At 39.9% G+C, this 16,576-nt stretch overlaps 1 protein-coding gene across 3 annotated transcripts in view; it reads left to right on the forward strand.

Moving 5' to 3' along the window:
- The window catches only part of LOC126335478 (tRNA 2'-phosphotransferase 1), a 103,652-nt gene that overhangs the window by 21,096 nt on the left and 65,980 nt on the right, over nt 1-16,576 (forward strand). The gene's annotated exons all lie outside the window — the stretch shown is intronic.

Genomic DNA, 16,576 nt, shown 5'->3' on the forward strand with positions numbered 1-16,576 from the left:
TTTCCCCAAAGGGACAGACCATCGTCATATATGGAGCATGAGGAGGCAGGAGTGTGGATGTTCTGATGGACTGGAAGCTGTAGCTGCAAGGGACATCAGTCTTCCAGTCGTACCCCGCCATCCAGCCTTTGCTGTGGTGGAAACATCCCCTGGAAAACGCCCAGAAGGGTACGTATCCACCTCCTGAGGCCCGTACCCAGATGTGGAAGGTGTTGGCTGCTGCAGCCTGAATGGGTCTACCTCCATCGGTAGGACAAGAGAAGGTGAAGGGCTCCATTTCCTTGGGGTCATCCCATGGTGTTGTGATGACACCTTCTAGCAGCTGCTGTGGCCGCACTGTCCTTGGGATCCATGAATCTGGGGAAGAGAGACAGAAGGATTGCCGTTCACATGACAGTGGTGAATTTGATTGTGATGTCAGTGCTGCAATCTGTCTGGGCCTGAAATGAGATACATTTATGCGCCAAGTTGATAGATCTCACCTCGTGCCCAGCATCTGCTGCCTCTAAAATCCCTGAAATGCACAATATGATGCCATACTTGCCGTCTTCCTTTGGCACCGGATGCTGAGGAAGGCGGCAGTGAAGCAGTTCCGCTGACAATGGTCTGTCATCTAGTTACAAATGATAGGAGGTGAGAAACAGTTGCAATGCTTGATCCCTGGTGTGTGCGGTGTGAGGTTTGGCCACCTGCTGCTTGAAGGTTCTGGCAAAATGTTCCACTTCGCCATTTGACTGTGGATGGAATGGTGCAGTAGCTAGATTCTGTATGCTATTGCATTCACAAAATGTTTCAAATTCATTTGACATGAATTGAGGGCTGTTGTCTGACACTATGATTTCAGGCAAATCTTCAAGGCAAAAAATAGAGGACAATGCTTGAGCTGTGCTATGTGACACTGTCACAGCAACAGGAAACTTGCTATAAGAGTCTATCACAATCAACCAACGAATATTCCAAAAGGGTCCCCCAATTTCTATGTGCATACATTGCCATGGTGATTGCAACTTAGGCCAAACAGAGAATTTTTGTGGCGGAGCAGACTGATTTTCTGCACATGTCTGACACTGTGACGTTATCTGTTCTATTTGGGTTTCCCTTCCCTGCCAAGTACAGTGTTGATGCGATAACTGTTTAGTATGAACAGTCCTCTAGGGTCCTTGGTGAAGTAACTGCAACACTTCTTTTTGCAAAGCTTTGGGGATCAACACACGTGATTGGCCATTGTCATTTTGAACAAAAATCACACCTTGCTGTATAGCGAGTCTATGCTGGCATGCAAAGTATCAGCACACTACAGAGCTCTTTACTCATATGCTATGCAGTGAGTGAGGCCAAGATGTGCGAATGTATTTTAGCAAAATTTTCAAATCTGAATCAACTGCTATGACCTGTGCAATTTTCCTGTAGTGCAGAGGAAAGGAATGAAGCAATTCAGAATCATGAGCATTGATGTGACAACAAGATGCAGTAGAAATGTCAAAGTCTGTATCAGGGCCAATTGGAAGACTTGAAAGTGTTTGCATTACCATGTTGAGGAGTCAAATCATACACAATCTTGTACTGGTATTGAGGCAACAACATAGCCCATCTTTGCAATTTTTGAGAATTTTGTACTGGAACTGGCTTCTTCAGATGAAGCAAAGACTGCAGTGGCTTGTGTCCGTTACTAAGTAGAATTTTCTGCCATACAAATAGTGGTGCAATTTGGCAACACCATACACAATAGCCAATGCCTGTTTCCCTATTTGTGAATTGTTACACTGAGCTTTTGACAACACTTCTGATGCAAAAGCAATAGGTCTGTCTCTATCGCCAAATCTGTTTGAAATCACTGCATCAATTCTGCAATAGGAAGCGTTAACTTGCAACACAACTGGTTTGTCAGGATCAAAGTGAACCAAGCATTGGTCACTGAGCAATGCAGCATTAAGTTTTTGAAAAGCTTTTTGGCCCTCATCTGTCCAGACAAAGGGAATGTTGTTGCAATGCGAGCGATGCAATGGAGCTTCAATTTGTGCAGCATTCAGTATGAACCGAATATAATATTTCATTTTCCCTAATACTGACTGCAATTACATAACATTGCGAGGAAGTGGCAGATCACATATGGCTAATAAATGTGACTGAAGAGGATGTACACCTTGACCGCTTATGACATGACCAAGATACTGCAACTCCAGAGAGTTTATAGAGTCCTCCTACATTCCCTTGCTGCCTCTGTTCTCCTTTCATTATATAATTCCTGATTTGGTGTAGTATTCCGCTGCAAGCATTTCAGCCTTGCTTCCTTCTTCTGTTTACCTGCCTGTGTACATTCTTCATTCCTAAGGCTCCTTGTTTCCCCCAATATTTCAATTTGTCTTGTCCTAATGGCATCTTTAATAGAGTTCCATTCTTTGTCTATATCATCTCCACCATCTTTTGTTTGTAATCCCTATCTCAATCTGTTCTAGTACTCCTTAACAGGAGCCCTACCTTTCAGTCATTCTGTATTCCATTTCTTTACTTGGGTCTACTTTCTTTGGTAGCAGTGGCAAGTTTTTGCTTTATTTTGGATCCTAGGTAATGGTCAGAATCAGAAATAGCTCCTCAGCAATATTTTACATATCAGATGCCCACCTCTTTGATACCAGTATATGGTCTATTTCATTTGTTCCTGGTATTTTCCATGTCCCTTTGTAGATATTTTTCCTGGAAAACAGGTACTTACTGCCTTCAATTTGTTTGCAGAAGCAAACTGTGCAACCCTCATACCATTATTATTAGTTTCATCGTGCAGACTTTCCTTACCAAACAAACTTCTGAACGCCTCTTCCTTTCCCAGCTTTGCATTATAGTCGCCAAGAACTATTTTGGAATCATATCTGAGTATTCTATCACAAACCTCCTGTAATTGATCATAGAATATGTCTACAGTATCTTCATATGTTTCTTCTGTAGGTGGTGAAATTTGCCTTTCATACACAGTGTACATATTCTTTTATTGTGTGGGGTGAAAACAATAACAGATCTATGCGTATCCTTGGTGACTATAAACCCAACTCCATACTCCCCTTCTCTTTCATCTTTTCCTGAATAGTACAGGGAGAATTTCTCCTTATAAATCTCTCCTCTTCCCTTCCACCTGATTTCCAGCAGTGCAACAACTCCCATTCCATACCTTAGCACCTCTTCTGCAACACTATTCATTGCTCCTGTCTGCAACAGCATATGCACATTCCATGTTCCAAATTTAAGCACTGATAAATCCAGATTCCTATTTCCTAGCACAGTTTATCTTCGTAGTGTCAGTCTTGCATTCCTTGTCGAGTTGTTCACAATAATAGATTTTTTACAAGCCAGGAGTATCAATCCTGCACTCAATCCCCAATCAGGAGGACCAGGCTTTCAGTTCGGCATTGGCTCCCTTAGAGGGGTTGATGACGTAGCCTATAGAGTCCCCCCTGCACTTTGGTGTGAGATACACTTCATCTGGCTCCTCAGTTGAGACCACTCCAGCTTGGGTGACCATGCCAGTAGCTATGCTACCGCTGGCACAGCTCTTGACCTTTTAAAAGCTTACAAATCATCCTGCCCGGCACTGAAGGTGCCTATGATAAGGCAGTGTCCGCTGGGAGGGTATCACATTTTATTTGTATGCATTTTATATTGTTTCAATAGGGCAGCTGTAAATTTAAGTATAGACATGGCCTATATTTTGCTGATGACATGGCAAATGCGGTAAGTATTTTCAAATGTTGAGTTGTCCACACTTCTCTATAAACTTTAAGGTTAGTGATTTTGATGTGTTGCTAAGTGACTTAAAAATTCTTCCAAACTGAACAATGAAATTACTAAATTAGATGTCAATTGAGATATAGGGTGGACATTATTCTTATGATGGAGGGATTTTAGGACAGAATTGAAAGAATATATTATGCAATTACAAAGATTCTCGCTGAAGTACTCTTCGAATTTTGAGCTTTTTGGGCAAAAATGGAACTATCTATATTACTAAACGGCTGAACTGGTTGATGATTCACGGTACATAGTTCCAGTTGCAGGGTGCCTATCTAACAACTTCATGGGGGCAAGAAAAACTTGATTTTCAGTGTTTCATGTAATTATTGATTGAATTTAAAATTCTAAAATGCTGTTGTAGTCTACTCAGTAAGGGATATAATCTTATGTTAAAGGTTTGAAAAATTAAGATAAATATTACTGTTAGAAACTATGTACACATCTTGAGGCAGCATAACTCATGCCAACAAATTACCCAGATAATATTCATCCAGTATTTGAGGATGAGAACATGTCCACCTTTGAAACTTTTCCTGCTGACACCCACTACAAAATGATAAAAAGATAAAAGTTTAACTCATACTACATTTTCGCTGCTCATGCAGTAAAACTTCAACATCAGGCTTGTCATTACAATCTATTACTTATTCTATTCACAGCACATTTTGTGGACAATATCTGTATATACACCACTGAATGCACTTGCAAAATTGTGTGTCTGTAGAATACACAGCTCAGGAGATGTAATGTCATAAACAATGGGATATGTGGAAAAGTAGCTTTTCTTAAAACAGAACAAAGATTACTTGGATTGTACTCATGCAGTGTTTGATAATGACAGCACTTAGTGACTTGCAGTGAATTTCAAACATAATTTCAGTTGTTTGCTGAACTTTTCTCACTTACCTGCATAATTTCAAATATTTAACACAGTAATCCATTTGTAAAGTAATTAGCCATTTGAAGTTGTTTTGTACACAATTGTTATATTCTTTATAAAATTGGGGATTTACGTGCCCCCCCCCCCCCCACCACACACACACACACACACACACACACACACACACACACACACACATATGCAGTCGTGTGTGAGAGAGTTGAGTTGTGTGTGTGTGTGTGTGTGTGTGTGTGTGTGTGTGTGTGTGTGTCTATTTTCGACAAAGGCCTTTGATGGCTTTCGCTTATATTGTGACAATTTTTTGTTGTGCATATCTACGACTCAGCATCTCCACTATAAGATGAGTAGCAACTTTCCTTTTCATAATATTGTTACATTCAATTCTGGATTTTCCATTGTTTGAGTAATGATTTAGTAGTAGTTCTCAAACAATGGAAAATCCAGGATGGAATGTAACAATACGAGAGAAGGAAAGTTGCTACTCACCATAGAGCGGAGATGCTGAGCCACAACAGGCACAATCATAGCTTTCGGCCATTAAGGCCTTTGTCAGCCGTAGACACACACACGCGCACACACACACACACACACACACACACACACACACACACACACACAAGCGTAACTTGCACACACATCTGCAGTCTCATAGAGCTGAAACTACACTGTGATCAGCAACACCAGTGCATGATGGGAGTGGTGACTGGGTGGGGGTAAGGAGGAAGCTGGGGCAGGGAGGGAGAGGAATAGTATGGTGGGAGTGGCGGATAGTGAAGTGTTGCAGTTTAGACGGAGGGTAGGAGAGGAGGTACGGAGGTGGGGAGGAGGTAAGTAGCGGAAAGCACAGAAATAATAATAAAAATAAAAGAAATTAAAAGACTGGGTGTGGCGGTGAAATGAAATGAAATGATGGCTGTGTAATGCTGGAATGGGAACAGCGAGGAGGCTGGATGGGTGAGGACAGTGACTAATGAAGGTTGAGGCCACGAGGGTTACGGGAACGTAGGATGTATTGCAGGGAAAGTTCCCACCTGCGCAATTCAGAAAAGCTGGTGTTGGTGGGAAGTAGTAGTCCTAGTATTAATGGACACATGCACAATGAGTAAAGTTGCATATTGATATGGTTACACTTAGGTAACAATCTTCTCTAGAGAGATACCATGTGATGTACCAGATTTGTAAGAGGGAATCTGCAGTGTCTGCAGATCTTTATTGACAACAACAATGAATACAACAACAACACACAAATGTGTACAATGGTGGTGAGGTGATTATCAAAGTACACAAGCATGAGAGAACGTTAACTGAAGCTAACAAGTCCAGGTTGGATCCAACCACAATTAATGTTCATCCTGGAATAACATGTAACTGTCAAAGTATCAGAGTGGAGCCTTCACTTAGCACAGCTGAAGCACAAGAGAGCGAGGCTGCACTGGTGCATACCTCCAGGAACACTCATCTGGCAGTGGCGCTGCTGTCAAGTGAAGGGGGTGCCCCTGTATTGCCTTCTCACGGGCAGTGCCAAATATGAATTTTGTGGTCGTGATGAAGGCATATGTGGGTGCACCATACCAGAATCTGCTGCAAATATGTATATAACTATAGAATTTTGTAATCACTTTTCTCCTTTTGATCTTTACATTATGCCTCATTTGTGTGTCTAATTTATCTGCTTGTTGTCTTTCTCATTGTCACAAACATAACTTTCATTTCCCTATCATTGTCCTTAACAGCTGGCAGTGCTGTACATTACATTGCATGTAGCCCCATTTGCTGTCACAGCTCAGTATACTCTCCATTTTAAAACTGGGATCTTCCATTTTGACAAGGAAATATGGAACTGTACATTCATACAAAGTTATGTCATTAAATTGTTAACATTTATTTCAATAAAACACTACCTATTTCTTTTCAGACACTAATCAAACACTGTTTGCACATAACAACAACAACAACAACAATAATAATAATAATAATAACAATTATTATTATCATTATTACTATTACTACTACAAATCCTGGCCACAGACTATATGTAGGGGAGAGCGGGGAAATACCGTGCACATAAGCCATTTTTCAAATATTATTTCTCAAACTCAATTGAAGTGCTGAACACCTTTTTTGGGGCAAGAAATCAATGCCCCACACGTTTATGGCTTCATATTTGCTATATTAAATCGATTTACATTCCTACAGCTGTTTTACAGAAGTGTTACGTTGTACACTATTACCCCAAGGGGTGGGGTAATACCGCGCAATATATCTTATGATACAGCATAGCACATAAAATGACAAAAACTCTGTAAAAATAAATCAAATTAAGAACTTCAAAATTCAGAATTTATTTAGAATTGAAAAACATAAATTTTACAACTAATTAAAGTTTCTAAAGACAGAAAATCCTTTTACTGGTAAAACAAATTATTGTATTATGGTGTCAACTTGTCTCTGAACACATTTATTCCCTGTTATTAGTTGCCAATATAATTTTCAGCTGTGTCACAAGCACTACACTCTGAATGAACCCATCCACTGCAAATCACACATCGAAACCACAGCTCCCTGTTTTTCCCAAACTCGCCTGCAAAGCATGGAAACAGAGTGGTCATCCCTAAAAGTTCCATTCTTGCTCGTAGGCCTAACACTAGTTTCTCCAGAAGGATCAACGTCATCCATCTCATTGTCACTAAAAAGTTTGTGCAATGGTAGGTCCAAATCATCATCCGATGAAGAATCAAAAGAAAGATTCTGTCGACATTTCTTTGTTTCAAATTTTTGAGGTCTTATCTTTGAAGCAAACTTTCTGAACTTTCTTTTTTCCCTTAGGCTTTAGCACTGATTTTCTTTCTCTATTTATTAATTTTGCTTTTTTGCTCTCTGCTGCTATCTTTCTTAGGAGTCAAAGTAAAAATTGAGGAATGATGTTGTCTGGCAGTTTTCTTCAGTTTTAGAAGTCCTGGTAAGGGAGAAATACCTTTGAATTGTAGCCCAACTTTGGACTGAATGTGTAGGCCTAAGGCTTTGCCTCTATCATTGGGGACACCAGTGGCTGTCTTTGAAGAACAGAGCACAACTGTGTCACTGCTTTCATCATTATTAGTGCTGCAATCCCCAACATCTGGTAAAGCTAGGCCAAATTCTTTGTCTGGGTGCACATGCATGAAATCTTCGCCATTAAATGTGGTAGGATTTAGAGGGAAAATTACTGTTTTGCTAAAGCCAGAGATACCCTTCTCAATATTAGCAATCCTCATGAAGGCTTTGCTAAAGATAGGACAAATGTCGTAAAGAGTTATTTTCTTGTGGGGATTAGACCTCATAAAATTGTCATGTTCTTGATTAGATGCAGCCTTCAGGCTACTGAAAAAGGCCACGTCTAAAGGTTGTAGCCTATGTGAGCAGTGAGGTGTCAGTGTTACCACTACTATTCCCTTGTCTTTACAAAAGTTATAGGCTTCTAGAGAGGCATGGCTAATGTGATTGTCTAAATTAAGAGAATGGTATGGTCCTTAGAGGCTTTGGTTAAATTACCAAAATGTTTCAGCCACTTTGGGAAGAGCTCCTCCATCATCCAACCATTCTTGCTACATTCGTATATTGAATTTGGTGGTCCTACTCTCTGTAGGGCAGACGCCATCCTAAGCCTCGGAAAAATAAACATTGGAGGCACATATACCCACTGGCACTCACTGCACAACACACTTAATATTTTTCCCACGCTCCCAGCTTGTTGCTGAGCCAACTTGTTTAGCTCCTTTGTGTGCTAAAATTTTTCCTGGCTTCTGAACCGTTGATATTCCTGTCTTATCAAAATTGTAAATTCTGGAGGCATCAAACTTATGGACGTCCATCACAGTGATGAGATTCGAGAAAAAAAGCTTAACTTCACTTGAATTACAAGCTGAGATCCGATTGAGACTGGTAGCCTCAGGTTTGCGAAAGCTGACTGATGGATTTCTTCTAAGAAACCCAGAGATCCAATCCTGTCCAGCTCTTTTTGATATTTTATTAAAATTATGCTTAATATTATATGCCTCAACATATTCATAAACTAATCTCCTCAACTCCACCAACGATATTCCATAAAATGTCTTTGCTAGCAAAAGAACATCCTTAGTTATGTCTTCTTCCTGTTCTTTTGAAATCTCTTAAAGTAGAAAGAGGTATTCTGTACATTCTTGCAGCTACTCTCTTTGGCTTTGCATTTTCTATAACTTCGTGAAGTGCGCAATTCATTTCATGTTCTGTCTACCTTTTGCCCCTTTCTGTGGTTCTGGCTCTGTTTCTCACCATCTGTAATTAAAAAAAAGAAAGAAAACTTGTAAGATGACACACACACACACACACACACACACACACACACACACACACACACACACACACCCTTCCAAATGTATAGTTCACGAAAATACCAAAAGAAATTACCATATAGGGCAATACCGTTCACCACGGGGCAATACCGTACATCAGGCACGGTATTGCCCCAAGAGAACATGACTCGCCATTGTAAATTCTAACCCAACATTGAGACGACTGGGACAAGATCGACAGTATCACTCATAGGAAAATGCAGAACGAACTCGAATGCTGCACTGAGCGACAGAAGAAAAAGTTTGAAAGATGCTGGAAGCAGACTGGCAAGGTAATTCCAGACATGTCACACAGTGGTCAACCTCACTGAATGACAATTGACCGAAGAGGAAGTGTCTGTTCTCCAAAAGGAGGGAATTTTGCTATCATCCTGAGAACTATACCTATGGAGGACATCATTGCTAACACTGAAGTGGCCATTCGGACCCTTCCTTGTGAAAGGTGAAAGGGCAGAAGAAATACGCACTGAAACAGCCAGGGTACTGTGCCGAGCTAAATCACCAGCTTGCAATCTGAAGAAAGAAGAGGTACAAGCTATTAAGAATCTTAACGCCGACAAGAGTATATTGGTACTGCCTGCCGATAAAGGGAACGCAACCATCGTAATGAAGACTGTAGATTATGAGCAAAAGATCCAAGACCTATTAGATCCGATGACGTACCGATAACTAAGTGCAGATCCGACGCAGCATATCACATGGAATACGAATTGGTTAATCAAGGCGTCTTCTCTGCTGGCGGAAATACAGAGAAACCTGTGCAACATGGAAGCCCTATCACCTTGGTTGTATGGATTACCTAAGATCCATAAGAACAACAATTCTCTAAGACCGACTGTTAGCGCTCCTGGCTCACCAATGCATAAACTGGCAAAACACTTGGCCTCTCCTCCGGCCGCACGTGGGGAAGACCGACACACACATAAAGGACTCAGGACATTTCATTGAGAAGCTGAAGAAACTAAAACTTGCACCAAACAACATCCTGGTCAGCTTTGATATTGTTTCTTTGTTTACGAAAGTGCCACTCAGCAACGCTCTGGAGCACATTGGTCCCATTTTCCCGTAAGGCATCACAAAGCTCTTCCATGCATGTCTCACTATGAGCTATTTCACGTGGAATGGCAATTTCTACAAACAGCTATAAGGCTGGGTAGTCCTCTTAGTCCAGTGGTGGCCAACTTCTTCATGGAGCATTTTCAAGCAGAGGCACTGGACTCAGCGACTTGTAAACCTAAGGTATGGTACAGGTACGTCGATGATACTTTTGCGGTGTGAAGCCATGGGGAAGAACAGCTCGGTGACTTTCTAAGACACTTGAACAGCCTCCACACCAACATAAAAATGGCATTTGAGAGAGTTAATTACATTCTTAATTTCTTTGTCAGAGCATGGAGTAATTATGATTTGTATGTATGGTTGTATGTGACATTGCTTCTTGGACCATTTGTGGCTCTTCTGCTGATCTTTTCCATAATTGGCAAGTGTAAAATATTTGTTCAAGATCTGAGTGAAAAAACTTCCAGTTTAGTTTTTATGTGTAATTTAACATGAGAGGAGGTGCTACAGCATGAACTTAAGTTTCATTCAGACATACCTGAAGAAACTGTACATGTTGAAGAAGCATTCTAACTTGCATTGTCCAACGCAATAACCCTGCTCATTTCATCTAAGGTATCTATGCCTCATTTGGTACTCGTATAGAATAATGTCATATGAGGATTACTGAATTTCATATCAACTGCAGTGTGATGAAATGAAGATACAAAAGCTTCTTTCCTTCTTTCTTTCTGTCTCCTGCCCCATCCCCCTTCCTCTCTCTCACTTGCTCTCCCCCAGCTACCTCCCTCCCCCGCCCCCCTCCACCCACTTCAATTTCCCTACGACATCCTTTCAATTTTCAAAGTCTTGTACAAGCAAACAGAAATGGGAAAATATGGGAGGAATCTTTGGCTTACTTTTATTCAGAGATTGTGTGCATGTGATGCCACTCTCCCACATTAAGTTATGAGCAATTGAGTTCTTGCTTATTTAATGCGCATATACTGTACATAAATATATTGAATAAATACCTACATCTGCAACTCGCTACATCTCACCAGGACATAAAAAGGATGCTAGACTGATTGTAATCTGAAGTTAACTAATATCTATAGTATCATCACTGCAATTGACTCCATTAATATAGTTTTCTTCAAGCCATTTCTGTTGTTGTATGTGTGTGGTGTTGTAGCTGCATCAGTAATGTTAACAACAATTCCTGGGTGACTGTTACAACCTCTGACAATAAAGTTCAGTGAATAGTCCTGTAACATTAATGCAGATGAACTATGAACTACAGTTACCCTACTGCCCTTCAAAATAGTCAACTCCCATAACTATGCATCGTTGAGTTCTGTGATACTTGTCCTGGAAACTTTTGCATGAAGTTTTCCTTTGGGATGGTGTTCAAAAGCCATGTCAGGAATATCATCAAATCTCTCTCCTTTCAAAGCGAGTTTGAGTCGAGGGACTAGGAAGAAGTCTGGAGGATTGAGATCTGGCAAGTATGGTGGATGTTTAAGTTGCACCACCCCCTTTTTTTTGCTAGGAACTGTTTGACAATATTGGCTGTGTGTGGGAAAGCATTGTCGTGAAGAAAAAAAATCAGGAATCCTGTTGTGCGTACTGGGGTCATACTCTGCGTAGACGTTGCGTGAAATGGGGCATAATTTCAACATACTGTGCAGCAGCATTCACCATCATTTCCACAGGTAGAAATTCCTTGTGGATAATGCCTTGACTATTGGAAAAGGTGAGAGCATCATTTTGATGTGTGATTTTTTGGCTCTGACCTCTTTCCGATGAAGTGATGTTGGAGAACACCATTCTATGCTTTGCCGTTTCGTTTCAGGGTCGTACCAGAGACACCAGTGACAATACAGTTCAAAAAATTGGGTGTCACATCCACTGTTTTGACAAAATCCTGTGAAACCTCTAAACATGCGTGCTTCTGATCATGTCAAGTGATGTGGCACAAGTCGATAAAATGTTTTCCTCTTCCCTAACTCTTGGGTAAGGATTTGTTGCATGGCTTCATGGGTATCTGCAGTGCATCTGCTATTTCACACACAGTTAATTAGCAATCGTTCATGATTAATGTCCTCACTTTCTCAATGTTTTCCATCATTGATGGCAGTCACTGGTCATCCGCTTTTGTCAGAAACACTGTCCCGGCCTCCTCAAAACGGACGAACCACTCATACACACATTTCATGGACAGTACTTGATCCCTATAAAAACATACCAGCATTGCATGTGTTTCTTTTGGTGTCTTGTCAAGCTTAAAATAAAACTTTAAATTGATCCTTTGCTTGTTCATTGTCCTGATCTCAGTTCAGAACCAAAGGATTAAAAAGCACTTCATCCAACAGGTCTAACATGGAACACACATGATGCTCAACTGAACTACGGTGGGGGCAGGTTGTCAACACTGGCTGCTATTAAGGTGCAGTGTTGTGAGTTGCCAGATCGACCATTCTGACTTCACTCACCGAACTTCATTGTCATAGGTTACTTTTATAATTTCTTATAATCTTCTTTCTTGAAGAACTTTAAAACACTTCTCACCCATTTATAATTTACAGCTTAAAGTCCAGTCACTCAGATAGTCTGAGACAAGTTAACGGAGAATAGACTCAGTCTGAGACAAGTTAACAGAGATGAGACTCCGCACTGACCATCTGCAGTTACCTTTATGAGCTAGATGTTACTGGGGGTCTTCAATAGGAAGTTATAACAAGGTCTGAAATGTTATATGGACAGCAAATAAATAAATAAAATAAAGTAAAATTAATGCGACATACTCTTTCAGTTGAAAATCACAGATATATACTATGTCTGTTCTACAAAAGCAGTCACTGAGGTTGGACATTGGTATTTACTGATTAATATTAATTGTCTCCCAATTGTCCATTTCCCATCATTGCCTCTTATAAAAGCAAGTCACACAAAACTTGAGTCAAACATGTTTAAAAATGCCAAATTCAATAAAAAAAATATAAGTAACAGAAATAATTCATATAATGGAGAATATATTGCAACCAGCCACAATATTTATGTTATACTAGACTGCTAGCAAAATGTTTCAAGTCACTCTTTCTCATCAGAAATGAATCAGTGGCCCAAAATAACACAAATAAACGTATACAAACAATAAAACACCTAAAATTGTGAGTAGTTGTAGTAAATACACTGCCAGAAAAAAGTTAGAACACCCTTTTAGACATTTCCAATTCACTCAAGGTTTACTGTTGCAACAGTTAATATGGAGTACATGAAATGTTTATATTTACAGATCAATAGTGCAAGCAGTTCTAAGGTACCACATGTCAAACCATGCTGAAACACCCATATTAGTATGTGGTGTAGCCTCCATGGGTGGCAATGCAAGCACTGACTCTGGCATCCAGTTAATTGTACATATGATGAATACTGTCCTGGAATATGTTATGCCACACTTGCCCAACTTGTTAACATAGTTCTGTAAGAGATGCTGGTTTGGGAATCACATGAGTCCCTTCTTGTCCCATCATATCCCACATATGCTCAATTGAAGACAAGTGTGGAGATCGTGTTGGCCCATGCATGCCTTGGAGAAAACATTGAGTTTCACAGGCAGTGTGTTTGCGAGCATTATCCTTTTGGAACAATACAACACCTTCCTGTTGCAAGAACAGTAAAAGAATGGGTCTAACAGCATGATGTACTTATATAGTGCTGGTTAGCATCCCCTCCAGAAACACCAGAGTTGAATGAAAGTTATAGCTTCCTGCATCCTGTAATGGATCTGGGAGATGTATTATTTTCAACTGAAGTTATCGATACCGAATTTAGTGGGCGAAGTGGTGAATGTTTTTCTCTTATATTTTTTTCAGAATTTTTATAAATTATAATCTATTTATTTTTATGTTAATTTACTATTATGTTTAAAAATTGCAATATATTGATTGATATTGGTGGATATGACGAACAATATCAAAGAGACATATTACAAGCGGAAGTTTGGGTGTCGTGTGGAATATCTTTGAAGCTAGAGTCATTTTTTGTCACTTGTAGGAAACAAGGGGAAAAGAGGAATAAAAGACATAACAACAGGGTAAAATTAATCACTTTCGAAATTGGGGATCTTGTTCTGGTAAAATCTCATGAAAAATCAAAAATGTTAACTTCAGAAACTAAAAAATTCTTTGATATCTATATTGGGCCTTTTGAAGTCATAGAAAATCCACACCCTAATGCTTATCGTTTGGTATGCCCTAAGTCAAAGAAATTGTTTGGTCTCAGGAATGTTGTCTCTTTGAAACTATATAAACAGAAATCATAATTTTCAAAAAAATTAAATAACCTATTTTTCATCTAAAACAAAAGTCCTCCACTGGAATATGTTTGTTAAGAAAAAAACTACCTGTACGACCAAGTACGTATATTTGTATGTATAAATTAATAATTTGAAGTCACATGTTAATTGTAACTGATGAAAAGAAAACACTGTTGTAACAAAGAATGAGAGAAAGATTTATTATTACTTTTTTACAAAAAAGAAGAGGTCTGCATGGTGAGCATTTATGAACTTTTTCTAATTTTTGGAACCTAAGTCTTCCATGTGGGTGAAGTCATGCATGTGAGGACATGCATGCAAAGATACAAGTTTCAAAACCAATGTTGGATAAAGTCTCATGATATATGGGCAATTTATTATTCTTTATATTGCTGTTGGGAGCGAAAGTTTTCTTCACAAGACTGTGATTTGTTGTAATATTGCATTTGAGAGGCTGTAAAAAAAAAAAAAAAAATGCTATATTTGTCCAGTATCATTTTCTATTGTGCATAATATAAGCAAGATGAAATTAACATTGGTATGGGGAACAAAAAGTTTAGTTGTAAGAGCCAGTTGGTACATAATGTAGCCAAAGAAATAGTTGTAGATGTCTTTTTGAGTCGGCTGTGGTCGGTTGAGACGCAGTCGTGGAACAAAGTTGTACTTCCCTGTGAAATAAATCGAAAGTGAATGATGAACTTATGAGTTTTTCGTATTACTTTTTATATCAAGTAGCAGCAAGCAAGCACATCCAGAAAGAAAAATGGTATAGAAACACCCAAATTGAGACAGACACGGTGAACAGCGGAACTTCTGCATCCAACAAACGACACTATTGGAATCATACTCATATTAGACAACTGAAGCAAACTGAAGGAATTTAACTATTATATATATACAAAAAAGTGACTACTCTATTTGAACTATGCCAGGTTTTTATTACAAAATAACAATAGTGGAACGACAGTTTCAATCCGAAACATAAGGCCTGGGGTGGAGACAGTGTGTCTTGGATGAATGCATTTTATGTGACAGCACTCAACAGGTCTATGTCATACGCACAAACAACCATCACTTGTGTGCAGGCAGAATCTGCTTTCACCACTGAAGACTGCTGTGCACCATTGCATCTTCCAAGTGATCTTCTGATGGCACCATTTGAGCCATGCACGTCGATGCTGTGGCAGGAGTGGGAGATGGGCTAGAGGTGTATCTGCCCATAGTCCCATGGCTAATAACTGGTTTGCAACAGTTCGTTTTGATACGTCTAGACTTACAAACCCTCCTATTGTACTGTGGTAGCTGTACAATCTGACATTGTTGCCTTTACAATACGTCAATCGCATGGGCATATGTGCTATCTTGATGTCTAGAATCTCATCTAAGGGTTTGAGAATGTTTACATGGCCACTGATACCAGCATCATTGCACAACTGAGGTAGCATGTCCAACTTGTGTGGCAGTTCTCAGAAAGGACTATCCCACCACTCGGACAGCCACAATGTGACCCCTTTCAAACTTACTCATTTGGTTGTAGAAAGCAAGGGTGCATCTCCATGGCATGGTTGCCTGCTTGCTTCATGTGTTTACACCACACTGAGCCTTCTGGCTGTAAGCATTCCCTATTCAAGGGTAGACACAGATGGCGCTAAGGTAGTTATGATACTAGTCTACAGGGTGTTACAAAAACGTATGGCCAAACTTTCAGGAAACATTTCTCACACAGAAAGAAAGAAAATACGTTATGTGTCCGGAAACGCTTACTTTCCATGTTAGAGCTCATTTTATTACTTTTCTTCAAATCACATTAATCGTGGAATGGAAACACAGAGCAACAGAATGTACCAGTGTGACTTTAAACACTTTGCTACAGGAAATGTTCAAAATGTCCTCCGTTAGCGAGGATACGTGCATCCACCCTCCGTCGCATGGAATCCCTGATGCGCTGATGCAGCCCTGGAGAATGGCGTATTGTATCACAGCCATTCACAATACGAGCACAAAGAGTCTCTACATTTGGTACCAGGGTTGCGTAGACGAGAGCTTTCAAATGCCCCCATAAAATGAAAGTCAAGAGGGTTGAGGTCAGGAGAGTGTGAAGGGCATGGAATTCGTCCGCCTCTACCAATCCATTGGTCACCGAATCTGTTGTTGAGAATCGCA

The sequence above is a fragment of the Schistocerca gregaria genome, chromosome 2 (genome assembly GCF_023897955.1).
Source record: "Schistocerca gregaria isolate iqSchGreg1 chromosome 2, iqSchGreg1.2, whole genome shotgun sequence".
Classification (NCBI taxonomy): Eukaryota; Metazoa; Arthropoda; class Insecta; order Orthoptera; family Acrididae; genus Schistocerca; species Schistocerca gregaria.